This window comes from Cyrtonyx montezumae, unplaced genomic scaffold (assembly GCF_038088225.1).
Source record: "Cyrtonyx montezumae isolate F1298 unplaced genomic scaffold, pur_monq_1.0 scaffold_8, whole genome shotgun sequence".
In the NCBI taxonomy this organism is placed as follows: Eukaryota; Metazoa; Chordata; class Aves; order Galliformes; family Odontophoridae; genus Cyrtonyx; species Cyrtonyx montezumae.
This window is the reverse complement of record NW_027072089.1, coordinates 19,106,062-19,126,504: the sequence shown is the minus strand read 5'-3', so window position 1 is coordinate 19,126,504 and position 20,443 is coordinate 19,106,062. Positions and strand designations below refer to the sequence as shown.

The following is a 20,443-nucleotide window of genomic DNA, read 5'->3' as shown; positions in this document are numbered from 1 at the left end:
GCAGCTTGTGGAGTCTATGGCTGCTGTCAGAGCTCTGTGAGGAGCACTGGTTGCACGAGGCCTCCCTGAGCCCCATGTGACCATTCGTGTGTTGGAGTAACTGCAGCAGTTTGATTTACACCACCTGTGCATCTGACCCAACTTATTTAACAAGCTCTACAATGCTATTGCACTGCCAGCAATAAAAGTGATGGGCACCTATGTCTTAAACAAGGCTGGTGATGGATTTTACAGCTTTCAGATTGCTTCTGTGTACTCATAAATAAGTGGCAGGTATACCATTAATTGTTTGGGGCTTTTTTTTTGTTGTTGTTTTACACCATCATAAAGTCGTGACTTACTGCGGAGCAGTCCTTTCCTCCAGGGTTCTGGTTGTGCTCCTGGGCATAAGGAGAGATGGGCTGCAAAGATTTAGTGCCAAATTGTTTACAAACCCCATCTGAATTGAGCCAACATTTCACTAAGTGCATTTGAATCATTGGGTCACGAATTAAAACCTCTTGGGATTTATTTATTTATTTTTCACACAGAAATAAAAACATTCTTTCAAACAATCCAGGCTGTGATCTGGGGAGAAAAGATGAGTTATTCTGGAAGTGACCTTCACAGTTTAGTTTAACTCCTCAGCTACACAGCTCTTGGGGCTTCATTCTGCCTTTCACAGAACACGATGATAAAGACTATGAGAAGCTCAATGGGGCACTAAGGACAAACACAGCTGAGGTGGGTTACCATGTTCTCTATTTCATAGTCCCAAGGCTTAATTTACACAACAGCAACTGAGAAAATGGAGGAGGAAATGATGGAGGTGATCACCAGCATCACGTTACTGTTGGCTTGGGATGGAGAGAGAAACTGATAATCCTGCGGTGCATGGCTGTGGGTGCCTGTGACAATGGGCGCACCTGATTTACTGCCCAGGAGCTCTCCTCATAGAGCTGTCCTGCAGCTGCATTGGGGTAGGCATTGGGGTTGGCAGAGGCAGAGGGAGGCTCGGGAGGACCTTGAACATGAGGTTCTATAAAGAAACACACACATGGATTTTTCTCCAAGTATTCACCATCTCCTGAGCAGGTTAACCTGTGCAAAACTTCTCATCCTCAAGAGTTTGGTGCCCTGGGCAAGTGTCCTCCTTTCAAGTGACTGCAGTGAGATATTCCAAGACATCTTCCCAAACCCAATGGGCTGCATAGAGCCTCAGATTTCTTCTCTACTTGTGCAGGCTGTCCATGGGGACATGCTGTAGTTTCACAGATAATTGCATCTACGGAGGGAGGTTGTAGTTAAATGTCTGCCATGATTTCTTTCAGCCACTGAAGGAAACAGGCTGGGACATGTCAGGTGTCTGCTCAGGCCTCACAGGAAGCTTTCATCCTGTGCTGCTCAAGTAAGACAAACTATGAGATCACTGGTTGCTAAACACTTGATGTGATTTCCCAAGGTTTGCCTCTGTGGTAAGTACTCTGGTGATTTGGGTAGTGTTGACAGAAGCATTGAATATTACCCAAAGCACTCTGATTTCTTTTCAGGGCCTGCTCCAACAGAAAATTGGTAAGGAGTTCCCCCCCCCTTCCTGACAGAGACATTGTTATGCTGCTAATGGTCCAGAGAAATCCACCTTCATGTGCCATAGCTGGCCTTTAGCCTGGGCTGCCCTATTGCTCCTCTTGCAGCTTTAAAAACTGAATAGGAACAACCAGATTTGTGGACAGGGTCATATAGCTGCCAGCCCAAGTGAACTGTGATGAATTATGCTCTGTGTCTTCAGCAACCACAGCTTCAGCAGCCTGGGAAGGACCAAACTCATGCCCCTAATTCTTGTGTCAGCTCCGCCTTTACATCTTTTAGGTTAATATTTTTGGGTCATTTAGCTTAACATTTGAAACATGATTTCAGGTTGCACTTTAATACAGTATTCTGAGAGTGAAGCAGTGAGATCTTCTAAAACAATACATACAAAAACATTTTTTTTTTCCTTTATGGCAAAGAGAGCCTTTCCATTTACAAATCCATACTCTGGAGATTCCGTATTGTATTTGCTCTCAATGACAGCGCTCTATTTCCTGTACAACTGTTTGTTGTGCTGTTTGCCAAAGGGCTCACAGTGGCGTGGATCTGTTCAGGAGCAGCCCCTCAGTTGCTGCTGGGGGCAGACTCCTGGCCAATAAATGCCCAACGACCCCATGAACTTCTGCACTTGTAGAGTAGGAAGTGTCACAGCAGCTGCTAGAGGATGCATGGTGAGGAAGGCCTGGGGACTCTGGAGAGAACTGTAGCATCATTAAGATTGGAAAAGACCTCTGAAGTCATCTAGTCCAACCATCGACGCATTGCCACCATGCTCACTGGCCCATATCCCTGAGAGGAGCTTGGAAGGAGAAAGAAATACATGCAGTGGTAGTTACCTGAAGTGGAAGTACCTGTGAACTGCCCTTATCATTTTAATGATGAAGAAGAAACAGGCATTAATTGGTGATAACTGTCATCCAGCTTTACACCCTCACACAGGGTCATGTCTATTGCTTATAGACAGAGGGAAGAGTTAGGAAAGCATTACTGATAATTATGTAAAAAAACTTCTTAGCTGCTGATCTGTTTACAAAATCTTGCATTGAATGTTACCTGTGCAACACGAAGGTTGTGTTTGTGTGCACTGTGTGTGCAGGGCATGTGGTGGGGAGAAAGGAAAGCAGTACTGATGGCAGTGCTGCTCCCCAGTACCCTCCTCTTGCTGGAACAACAGCAGACCCAAGCAGCACAGCTATTACTGACACCTACCTGATTTTCATAATGAGATGGGTCTCATTAGCTTCCCTTCGACAAGGTGTGATGCTGATAAGCACACACACACTTTTGGAGGACCCAGGGACCTGCCACTTCAAAAGGAAGCTCAGGCTGAGGTTATGCTGAGGTGTTATTGAGTGCGTCTGTCCTAGGATTTTGTTTAAATTAAGTCATTGCGGAAGTTGGCAGAAAGCAACCACGGGGGGTGGAGTTGCACAAGAACCTATCTGTGTGTTTGCTTGGGTGTGAGGACTCATGTTTGCTCTTTATTTCACAGAATTGAAAAGATTGAATAAATTATGCATGTCACTTGGAGTAACAAATCCTTTACAACCTGAACTCTTCCATCACAAACTATTCCTTGGGAAGGCATTACTCCTTCACGTTGGACCTTCCCCAGCCTGAAGGAGAGGCTGTGCTCCTGTGACCATGCCAGGGATGCTTCTCATCCTCCATAACCCCTGGCAGGGAAGGAACCCACTGAGCCAAGGTGCTGGTTTATTGGTTTATTTCCCACAAACGCTTGCCATTGATAGCTGGGCTGCAGGTAAACAGGGCACTGTTTGCTTTGTCCCTACAAGCCTTGGGTGAGACACGTTCTGCGTGTCAGGATTTTATCACTGGTGGCAGTGTGTTGGTTTTGTTAAACATAGATAGCTTCTCTCTTTTGTTTCTCTTGTCATAGAATCACAGAATTATAGAATCATTCCGGTTGGAAAAGACCACTAAGATCATCCAAATGTCCACACACTACCAGTATTGCCGCTGACCTCCCTCGGGAGGTCATGTCTGCATTTCCTGAACTCCTCCAGGGATGGTGACTCCACCACCTCCCTGGGCAGCCTGTGCCAATTCACTACCTCTCTTTCTGAGAACTGTTTTCTAATATCCAATCTGAACATCCCCTGGCACAACTTGAGGCTATCACCTCTCATCATATTCCTGTTACCTGGGAGAAGAAGCCGGCCCCCATCTTGCCACAACCTTTCAGCAGTTTTAGAGTGTGATAAGGTCTCCCCTGAGCCTCCTCTTCTTTCAGCTGTTCCCCTTAAGACTTGTGCTGCAGACCCCTTGCAGCCTTTTTGTTGCCCTTCTCAGGATATACTCCAGAGTCTTGTTGCCTTTCTTGTAGCAAGGTCCTCCCAGAATAAACACAGTACTCAAGGTTTTCTACTATCAATGCTAGTACATAATTAGGCCTACGTGACTCACCTTATTCACTGAAATAAAACAACTGATGCTGCAGAAGACCTGCTGTCACACTCCCCAAGTGCCCTGACAGCAGTGACTCTGACAACCTAAGCTAGGAGCTGACAGAACAGAAGCTGCTTAAGCAGGCACTCTGGGACAGCTCATGTACAGTGCTGGCAGGGCCTCGTCACCATGCTGCATCCCAAACCCCTGCATTTCCATTTCCACTGCTCCTCTTGGGGATCTCTTCCAGTAACTTGCTTCTCTTCTGGTTGGAAGCCATCTATTCTTCACCACCTGGAATATGTTAAGGTTGGTTTGCACCCTATTGTCCTGTGCTACCATTGCCCTTTAATTGAAATTATTCTATTTGATTCCTGATACTCACTTCCTTGACCTCCTCATCTCTCTGCTCCGAGCAGACTCAGGACCAAAGGCTGACTTCCTGTGCTCTCAGTCTTCTTGGGAGCCCTTCCCATTCTCCTCGAGCCTGCTGCCATGAGGCCATACCCATGGGTCCCATTAGCCTTTCTGCAATGGCCTCTGCACCTCCTCTGCCTGGAGGTACCTTTTTCCAGTGCCCAGCAGTAGGTTTCTCACTGCCATGCCTGCAGACCTCGCTGCCCAGCCACCACCTCCTGCTCAGGAGCTCCCAGACCTCTACCAACTTTGTACACACCCACTTCTGCCATTCCACTTCTCCAGTTTCATGTCCCACCCAAAATATCTAGTTCTGCCAAATGAAATGCCATTCATGGTTCAGATTACATCTGGGAAGTGACTCTCTTGCAGACACAGCTCCCGATAGCTTATTTTTTCACTGGTAATCATAGAATCACCAAGGTTGGAAAAGACCTTCAAGATGATCCAATCCAACCATCCACCTGCCACCAATATTTCCCCACTAAACCATGTCCCTCTGTATAACACCTGAATGCTTCTTGAATACCTCCAGGGACAATAACTTCCCTACCTCCTTGGGCAGCCTCTTCAGTGTGGGACCACTCTTTCAGAGAAGAACTTTTATAAAGTTTTCCTGGTATCCAACCTGAACCTCCCCTGGTGCAACTTGAGGCCATTCCTTCTCACCCTATCACTAGTTACATGGGAAAATGTTGTAATCACAGAATCATTAAGGTTGGAAAAGACCTCGAAGTGACGTTGGGATCTCTGGGCAATCAAGCACCAGAAAGCAGAAATTGCGGGTCATGTCCATAAATATGAAAACAGATTGGACAAATATTGTATTTCTATCTATTGTTACAGTCACACGTAGCAGAAGTATTTTGGCTAAAAAAATCTTAATCTGTAAATCTCAGACTGATAACTATTTCAGAAAACTTCTACACTAAGAGTTGAAGTCTGATGATGGCCAACTCGACCCAAGGTCCTACAGTGCAGACTGCTTTGTGTCCTTCCTCTAACCAGTCCTGTGACCGTATGAATGACCGCAGAACCACCTGCTCTCCTCAAGTGCCCAGAACAGCTCAGAAAGCTGCTGAGAGCTGGGAACTGTTTGCAAGGCACTGGGAAGAAGGAGAGGTCGGTAAGCGTTCAGCACTGCTCCACTCATCTGCCACCCACTGGCAGAGTGAGAAGGACTGGAGAAATCAGCAACAGCCACTGTGGGTTCAGTTATGAATCATGGGAGGGACCTCTCTGTATTTGGTGACTCAGTGCTATGGTGACAAAAGCTCCACAAACACTTCACAGAGAGTAAGGTCATGTGTTTTCTGTTCCTCCTCACGTAAGGTAGTGCTGCCTGGGAATAACCTGTGGTGGTGAATTCCTTTGAGTTGGCCCTTCTTCAACATCACTCTTCTAGAATATGCTTTGCTAGGGTGAGAGACTATTTCAGATACCATCTCTGATCCACTTTATGTGGTGGGCTTCTTATTGGAAGTTGTCTGTGAGCAACATGGCCCTTGTCATATTGTCTAGAGTCCCCATATTCTCCCTGAAGTAGTGTCAAACTCTGTACAGGGCCCAATTAGTAGTTGGAGCCATCCTGCCTTGTAACATGCAGGGCTGACTCGCTGCAGGCTTCCAGCACTGGTGGGACGATGGCCCTTTGAGTCAGTGCATGCATCCATGCAGGACACGTAGTCACTATGACCACACAGCTGAAGTGGGAAAGGTGACTCCCAAACCATCCTCTTCTTCATCCTTTTAGGTGTCCATTTGGAAAAGCGTTTGGTACACCGTGTGTTCTTCCAATCTTTCCAAATTCTTCATATCACATTTGTTCCTGAGTCACCTTTAATCAATGCCACTCTTCAAATGTTTACAACGGTTCTGGCGGCCGTGCTGATATAGCAGAGCAGCAGAAACCAAATGGAAAGATTAAATTCCTTGTGTTCACACTCCTGAAAAAGTGAAGGGTGAAGAAATACTCTTTCACAAGGCTGCCCCTGAGTCTGGTCCCCCCTACAAGCACATTTCCCATTTCCAGACACTGGAGGAGCACAGAGTTCAGTGCTGAGCACAGTTCAGCCTCTCCATGCAGTTCCCCTTGACATTAACAAGAGATGCTACTGGGACAAAGTGATTTTTCTGAGTACCTGTCACATCCTGCAAACGTACAAACAAACAAAGTCCATAATGCTATGGATGTCAAAAGTAGAAAGGGGTTCAAATGATGAGCAGACAACTTGGAAAAATGCATTGACTTAGAGGTCTGAAATGTAGAGAGGTGGATATGAGCTGCAGCTGAGAAGGTCTAGGGCAGAATTGGATATGCAGGGAAGGGAATGGCACTGTTCACTTCTCGCCTTGGTGCCTTTTATTCTCTTTCCCTCGCCAGCACAGTTGACATGATGACTTAGGCCCCCTTCTAGAGCAGGCACACCATGCATTTAATATAGGCTCTTCACATGCACACACGGTCAGTTTTTACTCCCAACAGCTTTTTCCACATTGCCCCCACCCTGCCTGCCCCATGGTTACATGGTGAGGGGAACAGAACTGCCACCAGCTCTGCCCACTGATGGGTGCAGGGTCCCTGCAGGTGGTGCTGGGTGGTGGCAGCAGCAGGGGCCTCCTGCTAAACCCTGCTGCACTGGGTAGAGGACAGCAGCATCAGTCCTTGCCTCTGTGCTTCTGTGGTGCTTGCTTGTGGCATGAGGAGCTTGGGAGAAGCAGAACCCTGCTGTTGTGTCAGGCTTAATGACCACTTACTGGCCCATGCACTGTTGAGCAAAGAGACTCCCTCTTAATGAAGGTCAGAGTAAATAACAGTGTACAAATGATGCCTAATGGCTCAAAGTGATGCTGAGTCCTTTAAGATCAAGGTAAATGGTCTCTAATTATACTTGGATTTCTTCTTCCTCAAATGAGATCAACCAGTACACCAAGGATTAAGTCCTTTCAGCCAGGGAAGATCTTTATAAGTAAAGAGCGCATTGTTTTTATTAAAAATGAAAAAAATACTTCTCTATCTTATTGAAATAAAGGTCACAATGAATGACTGTGTGGATAAATAAATAGAGATCAGTGATGTGCATGTAACTAGCAGTACTTACCATCTGTGTCTCCTTTGGTTAGGAAGATGGGACACACTAACTCTGCTGGTGGAACTAGAGAGACCAGGAAGAAGGATGTGGCTTCTCCAGTCACACAATGGCTTGCTTGTCAAGTATGAAACACCTGAGTGGAAATACACAAAGACAAAAGCCTGTTCACAAATGGGAATAAAATATGAAAAGAATCAGCAAATCTTTTTTGTTCCTACAACAGAAGGGTTACCCATTGTGAGCACAAAATATCAAACATTGCAAAACACCTGCCACGTCCCTCACAGCCAGCATCATTTAATCCCACCGGTTCCCCCTAGGGATGCTGGAGGGGCTGCTGGCAGGAGCTGGAATCAGGGCTGTTTTTCAAGAAATGGTTTTATTTGATAAACTCATCAGGGCTTGGATTCCTGCTAATGGCAGAGCTGAGGGTCAAGCACATCAGCAGTGTAACCGTTTCTAAGCTGTCTGCCAAATGGTTTTCCCATTTCACATTTGTGCTGCACCAAGTGAGCTTCTCAGACCTGCTTCAAGCCCTTCCTTTGCTCTCCTATTGCTCGATGATAAAAAAAAGAGGCAGCAGCTTCCCCCAGACTCTTTGTCAGCTCGCCTTCTCTCCCACTATTTACTTTACTTCTTTACCTTGCAAACAGCTCACCTCTCAGAGCCTGAGCTAAGCCCAGCCCTTTTGTGCCCTGCAGTCATCGCTGCATCTTTAGGGGAAAGCTGATTCCCAGGAATGCTGTGCATGCACATACCTATCTGGGCGCTGCACCCACACCTGCCCACCCGCTAACCCAGCGCCCGCTGGCCCTCGCAGCTGCATTCCAGCCAGCAGAGCTATTGCTCGCTAATTGTTACCTGTCAAACAGGTAAATGAGGCTCTTGGGCCAGGTCCAAACAAGCACATATTCCCACAAAATCCTAAACTTGCAAACCTTTAACCTTTTTGCAGCCCCACTGACGGTTTTCACTGGGACCGGTTGGAAAGTATGATGGTATCTTCCACGGATGGAAAAAAAACACAGTGCTCGGCTCTTTGTTGAGACGAAGCTCTGTTACATGCCCATGCCTGCAGCAGGGCAGAGCAGACACCCAGCACACACGGTGTGCACGATGGCTCCCACACAATGCAAGCAGCCTTGCAGGACCGCAGAACACCACGCTGGTCCACAAACAGCATCTGGATGGAGAAGAGATTCATATGTACAGACTCTGGAGGCTGGAAAAGTAAGTGTGCACGTAGCCTGGAGCCACGTGGGAGGGCTGAGAACTGGCATTTCCTGCTTCATGCACCCAGTCCAGACTTGCTCTGCTGAGTGCAGCAGGAGGGTCTGCTCCTGGGTGCAGGCAGCAGCCTGATACGGTCACACAGTCCGTGAAGACGTCCAGTGTTATAACTTCCTGCACAGCTCACAGGGGGAAAATGGCTCTGACCAAGCTGCTCCCGCCTCAAGCTCTGTCCCTCTGGCTAGTTCTGTAGAAAAGACATTGCCCCACAGAAACATTCTCAAGAAAGCAGCCTATGCTTGTGGTAACATATTTCACGTGCTTCAACATCAAAATGCACTGAAAGGAAAATCGGGCTCCGTCAAAACCCCACAGCTACAAATCCTGCTGCTTCTCTGTGCCACCCCCTTGCAGGCCCCTGGCTCGGACTGCAGGCTGTCTGGGGCCAGGGCCGTGGTACCACATGTCCCCACATGCGTGACATCACCTGACGGCACTTCTGAGTCCATAATGTGACAGCTTCACTTGCGCGATACACTGAGTCCCTCAGCTGTCAGGGCCCACCTGACAAACAAAGACGGGAGAGTAAATGGTAGAAACCAGCTGTTATTGGTAAGAACAGAAACACAATCTCCCCAGCAAGATGATAATCTTTCCCCACAAAGGCAGCAGATACCTCCATGGTACACCTGATTCTGACCTGTCTCTCACCTCAGCTTTATCCCAGTTAAACCAGACTGCTTGCATCTCCCAGGCATCGCCTGAAACTGCAGGTGAATTCTACTCTGGAAGTAACCTGGCAAAAGCAGTCATTAGATCACTGGAAAAGCAAATGGACTTTTATACTTTATCTGAAGAAACAGTTAAATATATATATTTCGACTTAACAGAAGGTCTGGACTGAGGTCTAGCACTCTTTTTCTGGAACAGCTAATGCTTTAAACTGTTTTTAATTTTTTTCTTAGTTGATATGAGAACAGCTGTACTTGTTCAACTTCAGCTCAGCCCAACATCTTCCCTAAATGGCACGAGGTTTGCTCAGAATTGATCCTGAGGCTTACAGCTGTGGTACCAGGTTTCATGGGGCTCCTGCAGACCCAATGTGTCATGCAGATTCCTACAGGAATTAGGAACTCCTCTGCAGTTTCTTCTCTACTGTTCCCTCCTTCTTCTTGATTTGGATTCCTCTCTCTTTTCAACTCACAGCAGGATTAAGCAGCTGCCTGATCTGCCTCTTGCTCCTTGCCAGGCTCCAGCACAGAGTGTCTTCCAGCCTGCAGCCCTGTCACTGGGTTCCTGTGCTGTATGGGTTGCTGCACTCAGTATCTTAATGTTACTGTCCAGCAGTGCCTGAAACCATTACTAATGGTTTCCACAGGTATTTTCCTTAACACAAAAAGGAAGATACCTTGAAAGACACAAAGCATGTCTGCTTAATGTCTGATTGTGTGAAAGCTGACAGTTGTATTATTGCTAATACCCACCTAGAACCAGTCAGAAATACCTTGCCCAAAAAATATTACCCCTGTGTATCTCATTCCTGTTTTGACAAACACGTACCAAATGATGAGCATGGTTTCTGTTGCTCCACATAAACTATTAAGTCTCCTGGAACAAGTGGGTTCTCTGGGCTGCCCTGCAAGTTGGGCAGCTTATCCATGTTTATCCACAGCAGAGTTGTGAATCAAGGAATTGAATTGGATTGAATCTAAACTAGGCATCATAGCTTGAGCAAACAGGTAACTTTAGGAAGAAACTCAGGGACCATACAAATGCAGGTACTGCTGAAGAGAGCTGCTGTTTGCAACTCAATACAAGGGTGGTCCCATAAAGATAAGACAACACAGTGGTGGGTAGGGTGGTATTTCATTGGTGTGTCGAGTCACTTTGTCGGATTTCTCAGCATCAATTGGCTGTGTGGGGCTGTTGTGTCTATTTTCCCAACAGGATCTTGTGAGGGGCCAAAACAGCTTGAAGTCTGAGGCTTCTTTCAGATCTATAGAAGAACTTCAATGCCTAAAAGTCTGTTTGCTTTTCCCAACCCTCTCCCCATATCATCACTTCTACAACATAGCTGCTATAAGAAGGACGTCCTCTTTGTTCATTAGCTCTCACTGGGCAGTCTGTAGATGATCATGGGGGTTGGTCTCTTCTCCCAGGTGACAGTAACAGGACAAGAGGTAATGGCCTTAAGTTGTGCTGTGTGCGTGTATGGGGGGAATCAGGTTGGATATAAGGACAAATTCATTCTCAGAAAGAGCGGTGAGGCATTGGCACAGGCTGCCCAGGGAGGTGATTGAAGAACTGTGGAGATGCAGCATTGAGGGACGTGGCTGGTGGTTGGACTAGGTGATCTTAGCAGTCTCTTCCAACCTGAACTATGACTTTTTCTCAGCAGCTGGAGAATAGGGTTAGCTGCCTGGAGGGTTAAGGAAACCAGGCTACAAGTGCCCATCTGGTGACTGCCAGAAGAGATGACTCCAGACACCAGCCCACACGCTGCAGGTCACTGCATGGGCTCCTAACATTACCCACTTTTGACTCCGCCTTGTGCGAAGCAGCACTGCTCACAGAGATGGGAATACAGGAAAAAAGCTTTCAGGCAACTCTAACGCTCAAGTGAACCTCCCTGCTATTGCTACTTCGTGTCTTTGTGAAGTGTAATATCGGTTAATTGAAATGAAGGGTATGTAACAGTTTAAAGCTGTGTTTACAGTTGTTTCAGATTTGAAAAAGCAAATGTGAGAACAAGAAAACTTGTAACTCCAGAGAGTTCCAAAACCAGCCTTCCCAAATGAATGAGGGATTCACACCAGTGGGAAATAATTGAGCAAAATAGATGCACCCCTCATTAAACAAAGCCCTGGTTAGCTCAGTGGTGCCAGAGATGCAATTGATTTGTAACGTCTTGCATGTCTTTCTTTTTCCAAAGGCCAAGCCCTTGAGTTCATGACACACAAGTGTGTTATTTGAAAGAATCCTTGCTGCTTGCACTTCAGTCGTACACCAGGGAATATGGATGAAGTTTTTTAAATGTCACAATTCCAAATCATGGTGCAAAGAAGGGGCTGCAACCGCCTGACTGCACTCACTGCACAGTCCAAGGCAGGGCTTGAGGCTCAGGGTTTCTGGATCAAGTTCTGTCATCTGCTGCAAAGATGACATGAAAGAGGTAAAAAGTCACATAACAAGACTTGTGCATTTGGTAAAAAGGGGGGAAAAGAACCCAGACCTCAAATGCCTGTATGTTGGACACAGCAAGCCATAGCAAACAGCAAGCATCTCTGACGTTGCTTCTGTACATGATGGGAGAGCTCGTTACACTGCTAACACCATGTTATCTTCCTACCATCACACTGCCTGCTGGCCACAGCAGTTTATTGCTGGTATCAAGGGCAGGAACTGATTGCATGGGCCGAGGTTCCTGTGCTCGGGTGAGATAGCTCCTAGCCACTAATTAGCCACTAATCCACTGCGCAGAGGTTCCCACGTACCGTGAGGGCTTCCTTTGGTGACTTTTCCATTAGCATCATAACACCCCGAGCTTTGAAAGCTTTGTGTGTATTTATCTTTGCTCCAACTGTCACGGCCAGCCAACGGGAATTAAACCTATTTAAAAGCATCTGTGTGTCTATTATTTGGCAGCTATTAGCCTAAATTGACACAGTCCTCCTCCCTGCTGAGAGATGGATACATATATATTAACTTCGGTGTGACTTGCAGGGATTCTTCCACAGAACGTGCGAGAAATCGTTCAGATACCGCTACGAAACGGACATTCTAGCACGTACAGGAGATACGTGTCTTTACGGCACCGCTAGCGATAGCAAGCTGGGCTGGCCGAGGCAGGCAAGCGTTGCTACTGGCTACTGCCCCATGGCTGCTGGAATGTTAACGACCGCTTTGTCATACCGAGGGCACCTAACAGCCATCCCGCCCAGCTCAATAGGCACCGCCGCCCAGCTCTGCTCAGTGCAGCCGAGGGCTGCGGCCGGTGCAATTCCCTGCATTAATGGGCACTCTCAGAGCATGGGCGCTTTAAAGCACCCTCCTCGGGCTCTCCCCATCACGCTGCGATGGGCTGTTTACACTGAAGTAATTGCTCTGTATTAAATTGGCCGTGCTTACAGGGATAAATTCAGATATCCTTGGTCTCCCTCCCTCTCTCCCAGCCTTGCTGGAAGCTCTGGAACCCAAAGGGAACTGCTGAAGGGAAATCCTCTCTTAGGAAAGATGGCCATTTAAGCTACAGTGTAGAAAATACCTTCTTGATTGGATAGCTGCTGTCATTCATAGACGGGACTCTGGGGATGCAATCCTATGCACCTGCAGAAACACACTGCTACTCCAGCCACCGGAGGAGGCTGACAGGCTCAAACGGCTGCTGCCAGAGCTGTGGGTGATGCCACGTCTCTGCAATGCCAAGAGACATCACATGAGGCAGCCACGTGTCGGACTCCAGGAGAACTGCACTGGGTGAATGCTGTAATTAATTCCCTGTGCTTACACCTGGAAGGCTTTCATTCATCCCAAACAGAAAAGGCTGCTTTTCGTGCACTTTCACAATTACTAAGACTCAAAGCTAAAACTGAGTTACTGCCACAAGAGGTGGGTCTGCCCTGCAACTGCTGTCCCCTTCCTTTTGTTGTCTCCATCACTCTCACAGTTTGGGAATGGAGTTTTACAGGGTCAAACCAGCCTCCTTACTTGCCTGAAAACAAACCCTATTGAAAGCACAGACAACAGTTTTCTGCAGTGAGAAAGAGCAAGGTCACTGCTGTGACAGGAGAGAGCAGAAATGCACGATCTAGGGTAAGGAGAAAGCTCCTTTGGGCAGTCACACATTCTTCCACTGGGCTAAGTCATCCAACTGTAATGCTTTCATCTGTTAGACCTCCCAGTAAAAAAAACAAAAACGTTTGCTCAACTTCACTGTAAGAAGGGGTGGGGGGCTGAAGCATACCATTACCAAGACATTCTCACCCCTTACCTCACAAATAAGGCTGCAGGACAGCCAGGGTGACAGGACCTTCTGACATTCTCCTGTGTTCTGCTTTTTTTCCCCAGGTTGCTGCACGTTCGTCACAGTGACCTTGAAGCAGTCAGGGAAATCCCCATCACTTCCTGCTCCACTGTGCCGTGGTGCCAAGCTCAGTGCTCACTGCCCACACTTCATACAGGAGAGACACAGAGAAAGTAAAACCTTGGTGAGGATGGACTCCATTCTGCCTGGGGTGAGACCTTTCCTTGAAGCCAGCTACAGCATTGCATCATCAGTTGTCCTATGTAAATACTGGTGCCAGCTCAGAGTTACCCAAGCAATATTTAAATTCAACCCGCGTAGCACAGGGGATAAACCAACTGGCTCTGATAAGACAATATGAAGGCATTTGCATTTACAACGCTGCATTTCATGTGTGGGTTGTCTATTTAGTGAGCACAGTTCATTCTGAATTCTTCCCCTCTGCACTCCATCTTCTTATTTACTACTGATTTAAGCAAAAAAGGGCAAGGCCAGGCTGAGAAAGGCACCTTGCACTCTCTCAGGCGCTGTCTGGGAGTCCACAGGCTGAGACGGTGCTTTCAGCAAGCAGTCAGGCAGGGCTAAGAATCCACAAGGCACTCAGTGCTCTGGCGCTAGTTTGTCAAAACATGTAGGCTCTGCCTGTACAGTTTAAAAACAAATGTATTCTAAACTGGGGAACTTGCTGGTTTCAGTGGGAATGCAGGCATGATTTTCAGGAGTTGGGCTGAAGCATTCAGCAAACTACCTGTCTGCTTCTGGCACCAGCTTGAGAGCTGGGCAAGGGGTAATAAATTCCTGGCTCTGCAGATTCCCCACAAAACCTCTGGCAAGTGTGTGGCTCAAAAACCTCGTGCACAAAATGGAAAGGTGCTGCACCTCACGTCTGCCTTCTGCTCCTCACCTCCTTAGGTGAGGTGCACAAGGCTCCAACTCCACAGGTCAAGAACTGTCCTGGGCAGCTGGCATCTGGGTCAAAACTTGTGCAACTTCACCAAAGCTTGAGCAACTTCATCGTGATACCAAACTGTGTTTCTGCCTCGGGGCACAGAGCCCGTAGGCTGTCAGTCTGGCCTCCTGCTCTTACTGGTTTACTGGAATGACACAGCCAGTGCATATGATTTTTGCCTCCCTTTCCAGGCAGCCTAACTGCGGTATTAATTAGGAATGATTTATACCCCCAGCAATGGTAAAGCAGGGCTCATCTTCCCTAGTCCAAGTAATCAGAGTGAAGTTTACAGCGAAATGAAGAGCAACACATATATCTTACCCCCACCCTACCCTGCAGGGCTATTGCTCATGTGTGGGAGTTTAAGAAAAAAAAGCAGTAAAGAAATGTAAATGTAAATCTGCCTGCTTTGCCCCTCACACCCAAGCACGCCATATAAACAAACAGCCATCGCCAGATACTCTGTTTTCTAGACAGAGAGAAACAAATACTCAGCATCTCTGTGGCTGGAGCCACACAAAACTTCTTCAGGCAGGATACTTTCACCTTGCTTAGGAAGAAGCTAAGATTTCCGTCCACTTGGAAAAAAGGAGAAGAAATAAAAATGTAAAGAAAAAACACAGCTGTTGTAAATCCTTCTCTTAAAGAAGGGACTCAGAGAAGCAAAGGTAAGGTTAAAAAGCAGCATGAGCCAAAGTCCTGGGACACAGCCAATGGGGACAGAATAAGGCCCTAACTCCAATCTATTAAAAAAACAATGAGAAAATCAATATTGGATCGGGCAGCGTAATAATGCACACAGGTAACAGTGATAGTGTGAAAGCAAAATTTAGTATAAAAGAACTTGGGACCTGTATGTCTCAGTGCACTGAGTCTGATTCAAGGACTGTCTCTCCCTGCACGGCAGCACAGGATGGGATGGAGCAGTCAGCGCACCTCCCTGCCTGGCAGGGCAGCTCTGCCAGCAGAAATGTACTTTCACAGCAGAGTTTTAGCAGTGATAAAGCAGGCTTGTAGGTGCACGCAGGGCGTGTGCGCTGTACAAACATGGTATGGCTGAGATGCTGTGCCTGATAGTGCAGGCTGATGGAGTGACTGCGGGGGATCTACAGCTGGGGTCTTCCCTGTGCCACAGCCTGAGCAATCCAGAACCAAACCCAGAAAGCAGAGAAGGCCAAAGATTATGTCGACAAGCTCTGAGCCTACACTGCCCCAAAGCCTGACCGAGTACCACTACATACTCATTACTCTGCCTTTATATTTATGAACAAGATCAGTGGGAGTGCTTTCTTCTGAAATATTGCTCTATTTCAAAAAGAAAACAACAGCAAATAGCAGAAAGAGCTATGCCAGTCCGTAAAGGTGCTTTAACAGAGACACGTGGCCTAGTGACCCTTCCATAGGACAAGGCACAGCAAAGATCTCTTGGCTCCAGCAGGGGTTTCCTTTTGTGCCACCAGACCATTCCCTTTGTCCTCTGCCCCGGAGATAACCGAGCAGCAGCCTCAGGACGATCAACATCCCCCCCCCCCCCCCCCTTCCCTCCTCTTCTCAGCAAGCCTGGAAAACTGCCTTTTCCATTCCTTAAGCACCTTGCTACTCGATTAAGGCATTGACTCATTTCCCGGAAGAAACACACTGCTTCTAAGCAAATCCAAAGCTTTGTGTCCCAGCTCCTATTGCCCCATCGGAAGTGTTTCCCTGGATTCTCGGAGCTGAGTTTACTCTAGTTCCCGAGTGTGGGAAAAGTAAACAAGCAATTGTTTATTTGCCACCCTTCACCTTCTGCACGTAGAACACTCGAGCCTGTTTTAGGACTTAACAGCAAGAAGATGCTGAGGTGCTAAGGGATTTGATTTAGTAGTTGGGTAGGGATAGTGATAGGAGGATGGTTGGACTAGATGATCTTGTAGGTCCTTTCCAACCTAATGAACCTATGAACCTATAAGATACACACTCTCCATTGGTTTTTGTTTGCCTCTTAATGCAGGGTGTGGTGACAGACCTGTGGAGCTGATGCAGAGACATAGGAAGCTCTTGGGGATGTGATCAACACGTGAAAACCTATTTCAGATTCCTTTCAAATGATGCTCTGCAAATCATAGTGATTCAAGATCGGACTGATGAGGGCTGGGAGCAGAAGCCCCAGCAGCCAACGCAGAGTGCAGTTCCCACTCCCCAGTGAGAGCCCTTCAGCCAGGAGTAACCATCCACCCACTCCAACTGTGTCACTGAAATAAAGAAAAAGCTTTTAATTATGAAAAGAATGTTGGTTTTCAAAGTACTACTGCTGACAACCAACCAGAAAAACAACCCCACAACAAGTGTTCAATGAGTAACTCAAGGGAAAAAAAAAAAAGAAAAAAGGATAGACAGCTATTAGAACAATTTTCTTCTGAGATTCCTCAGGAACTCTTCACAACAAGTAAACAAAGTGTAAGCACTTTACCTTTCTCCCCAAACAGCTCAGATTGGGATTACTCAAGACGTGTCTGTGTATCTGCAGGTTTGTTCTGTGATGATGCAAAGATCCTGCTGACTGCCACAAGAAGTCGGACAAAGCATCATGACAATGCACTTGATATTCTTCTCAGAGGTCAGGTTAGCTAGGTCCCACAGCTCTACCCCATCATGACACAGTATCAATTTCAGCTTAATGAAGGTATTCACAGAGTCTCAAATCCCACATCACATCAAGCTGTCTTCCACAGATGTTTTCTTGTTCTTTTTCACACAAACTTTTTCACTTAAAGCAAAACCACAGCCGTTAGGTGACCTAACTGTATTTTCCTCTTGTCTCAAAACGCTCAGCTGAATCACTGGAAAATGCTATCAGAGAACAAAGCATCTGCAGAAAAGTATATTGAATTGTGTTGAATTGGTTTCAAAATGGTGAGTAATCTTTATGAAATTGATTGGTACTACTAATCAAGAAGCTAACATTCCAATCTCTTGTCAGACTCAGCTGTCTCCTCAGTTGTCCCCATGTCTCAATTCAGAAAGGACTGCCACGCTCTGAGGTATTTTCACCATTAAAAATTACTTCTATTTTAAGTTGAAACAAGGTTCTGCGTGCCTAAGGCAGACATAGCAGATGCATAGGTTATTTACATTATAACTCTGACACCTTTCAGAATCATGAATTCTACACTCGTAACAAGAAAACTAAGCCCCTCCTTTTTCTTCTGTCATGGTTCCACGTTGCTCTGAGGGATGTGTAAGACATGCAGATCAGTATTTTGGATAGAAGTGGCACATGCAGCCCCATGCCCTGCCCTGTGGCCAAGAAGAGCTCAATATTCCATGGTCCTCTGTGCTGCTCAACTGCTGTTGGCATATGTGATGTAGAGGCATCAGAGAGCTCCAGGTTCTTATGGAAATCTCAGCTGAGCTGTTTGGGGAGTGCAACTGTCAAGTCTCCAGGCAGCAGGTACTTGCCACTAGTCACAGTGCCTTCCATTCTGATAGCACTTCCATGGTTTCATTGTGAAACAATACAAGTAAACCGTTGTTACGATCTCGGTTACTTAGGACTACTTTCTTTAGGTTAAAAGTTAATCGAGTAGCATAGTCCATTACTGGAATGTAAAAACAATCCATTTGTGCACAGGAGAGCTGCACTAAAATCTATTTATTTTGATGTACGCAATGGCATCGTTGAAGTCAGTTGAAGATCAAGGTCTGTACAAAATCCAGTAAATACAGTTTCATACAGAAGATAACTACAAAGGGAAGGCTATGGGGAGGATTAACAGTAAATGTATCACAGAATTAGTAGGTAGGTGTTGGCTTTGAACTTACTGCAAGAGTGCATTTTATATCAACAGCCATCAATGGCACAGAAACATACAAGTAAAAATACGTGGTAATCACTGCCTACTGCAAACACTTGTTTCCAAACATCTGCGCTCTCACTGAGCTGCCTTACAACGCTGTTTTGACATAAATACCTCTCTAACATCTTTTATCACACAGACTTCTTTTAATAGTTTTCTGAAAGATATTTTAGGTACTCAGTGCAATTAGTAAGCTGAGCTGAACTTTGTTTGTGCACCCTACTTCCCTTGCCCAGTGCTGGCAAGTCCAAACAGCGCTGATGCCGGCTGCTATGGAACACATCATGTAAACACGAGGTAAAGCATTAAGGTGGTGGAGTTCTACACTGAATCCTTACAACAACAATGCAAAACATAACAAAAAAAACCCACAAAAAACCAAAAAACCCCACCAACCCTATCACCTTCTGTGCAAAGAAGCAAACATGAAAAATCGATCTGCTGTTTTAGATTGTTCCTGTACACTCCAAAGACAACTCCTAGATTTATCCTAATGTATTGCATGACCATTTTATTTTTGACCTACACAGCCTTTTTTCTACGAGAAGCAAGACTGGTCTGGCCTGAAATAACATTAGATGATTTTTTCAGTGACTAACAGATTAGTTTATAACAATCCTAGAGCTCATGAAGAATGAGCACTGGGCTGGATGAGGCAGGACCTGTTTGACCTGCTCAGCTGGACGCTCACAATTGGATTCCAGTTTGCAGTCTGGAGCAAAATACTCATCCAGAAAATGATGAATCCAGCACCTACTAATCTACTTAAAATAATTTTCATGATATATTTGTTCACCTAAGCAAGTCTCAACCAAATAGCAGTTGTCATCTCCAACAACCTCAAACTGAGCGTTCATTACTGCATTTTCCACTTCTGTTCCTGACTTTGACCTTGAACACTTCTGCAGCCACTGAGCAGTAATTCAGTTTCCCAGCTGCCCTGTTTGAAGGAATCTCTCCTGAGAGCAGGCTGCTAAGGGTGGTTTTGTAGCTGACCCAGTACTAGAACAACAAATTCCATTTTAGTCTGAGTTACAGTTTGGGCTTGGTCCAGGACCGCAGATGGCATCAAATGCTGTTTTCTTCCCTGCAAAATCACGTATCAGCAGCACAGCTAACTTGGGGAAGATGGCATTTTCTAAAGTGCTCATCAACCGATCTTCTTCCTTTCCTTCTTCCTACAAATTTCATAGGGGAAAGAAAAGAAAAAAACAAAAACAGAAACCACATATCCAAATGTTACCCGTAATCAGAAAAAAAGTAAAAAGGGAAAAAAGATACCTGAACTGAGGTTAATCCTATTTACAGCACTCAATTAAGTAGCTTTTTCAGGTCTCAAAAGCTTCTTTCAACATAATATCAATATTTGTGAATGAAATCTTATCATTTCTGCAGTTACAAGTAAGGTTTCATTAATTTAAACTGCGATAGGATTCTTATTATTCCTCCAGAATAGCTCACAGTATCTCACAGTAATGTGCTTGGGAGGCTCAGCTTGTTTTAAGATGACATAGTAATTCTTTATTCAAAATGACGGCGCTATTTGTAGTGAATAAATTACTCTGCTTCTCTTCTTTGTCTTATGAAGCCTTACGGCTTCCTCAAAATGCATGCTACAAACCGACTTAAAGAAGCATTGTTCTGAATAACAGCCTACAGACTGAGAAGTTCAATACCAGTACTTGCTATTCACAATTCAGGCCACATTAGAAACTTTTGATGGGATTTACAGATTGCATAATGATCCTTCTTTCCCGTGACTGACGAACAAAGGCAGAGAAAGACTAACAAAAACTCTGTGCTCAGTCCAAGTGTTATTAATCTAGCTAAGCTATTTTCCTAATTATGTTAATATAATGGGAAGTCTTCCTGGGACTATGCTTAAACTGACTTAAAACTGAGCTATACTGATTTGGCT

The 20,443-nt window shown here is 45.9% G+C and overlaps 1 long non-coding RNA gene across 1 annotated transcript; it reads right to left on the bottom strand.

The window, feature by feature from the left end:
* Window positions 1–1,975: 1,975 nt before the first annotated feature.
* Window positions 1,976–16,982, bottom strand: LOC136058660 (uncharacterized). Its single transcript, XR_010623146.1, has 3 exons — window positions 16,695–16,982; window positions 7,497–7,620; window positions 1,976–2,260 (listed from the first exon to the last, which is right to left on the bottom strand). It is a non-coding gene; the product is annotated as an uncharacterized LOC136058660 (long non-coding RNA).
* Between the last annotated feature and the right edge of the window lie 3,461 nt (window positions 16,983–20,443).